Source organism: Chelonoidis abingdonii, chromosome 6 (genome assembly GCF_003597395.2).
Source record: "Chelonoidis abingdonii isolate Lonesome George chromosome 6, CheloAbing_2.0, whole genome shotgun sequence".
NCBI lineage: Eukaryota > Metazoa > Chordata > Testudines > Testudinidae > Chelonoidis > Chelonoidis abingdonii.
In genome coordinates, this window is record NC_133774.1 from 1,495,654 (window position 1) to 1,496,878 (window position 1,225).

Here is a 1,225-nt window from a genome sequence, read left to right on the forward strand (position 1 = left end):
ACCTCTCGAGGTCCCTTCCAGTCCTAGAGTCTATGAATCTATGAATAAGTACAAAGTGATTTTATTAAATACAGAAAGTAGGATTTAAGTGGTTCCAAGTAGTAGCAGACAGAACAAAGTAAATTACCAAGCAAAATAAAATAGGACACACAAGTCTATGTCTAATACAGTAAGAAAACTGAATACAGATAAAACCTCACCCTCAGAGCTGTTCCAGTAAGTGTCCTTTTACAGACTAGTCTCTTCTAATCTGGGTCCAGCAATCACTCACATACCCCATAGTTAATGTCCTTTGTTCCAGTTTCCTTCAGGTGTCCTTTGGGGGTGGAGAGGCCATCTTTTGAGCCAGTTGAAGACCCCAAATGGAGGTGTCTTCGATGGGCTTCAATAGACTTTCTTTTGTGAGTGGACACCCCTCCCTCCCCCGGTGTAGAATCCAGCTACAAAATGGAAATTTGGAGTCACCTGGGCAAGTCACATGTCCATGCGTGACTCAGAACTTGCAGGTAGCAGCCATTGTTCACATGCTACCTTGAACATCCTCAGGTAGACTTCTTATGTGGATTGGAGCCTTCCAAGATCCATTGTCCATTAAGTGCTTCTTGATTGAACACTTAACTGGCACATTCCTCTCTAAAGAAGCTGACCAAATGCTTTACTAAGGCTACTTAGAAACAAGCAAGTACACAGCCCAGTATTCATAACTTCGAATACAAAAATGTTACATGCATACAAATAGGATGAATATATTCAGTAGATCCTAACCTTTACAGAGATATGTTACATGGCATATGTAGCATAAAACATTCTAGTTATGTCATATATACATTCATAAGCATATTTCCATAAAAACTTATGGGGGTGCAATGCCACAGAGATATTTTAGAGAGAACCCCAGGACTACTGGAGAAATTATTGGGCATAAAATCTGAGCCTCCAATGGATGTGGAGGTGGATTTTCCTAGGCTCTGTCTGCCTCCAGGTGCTTGGAGTGACAGTAATGCCTGGCTGAGGTGTGATTAGCAATGAGGGTATGGCTACACTGACAGTTTTGCAGCGCTGGTAGTTACAGCTGTGCTCGTACAGCTGTGTATGGCCAGCGCTGCAGTGTGTCCACACTGACAGCAACCAGAGCTGCAGTGTGTCCACACTTGCACCAGTTGCAGCGCTGTTGTGAGTGGTGCATTGTGGGCAGCTATCCCACAGAGCACCTCGTCCCATTTTG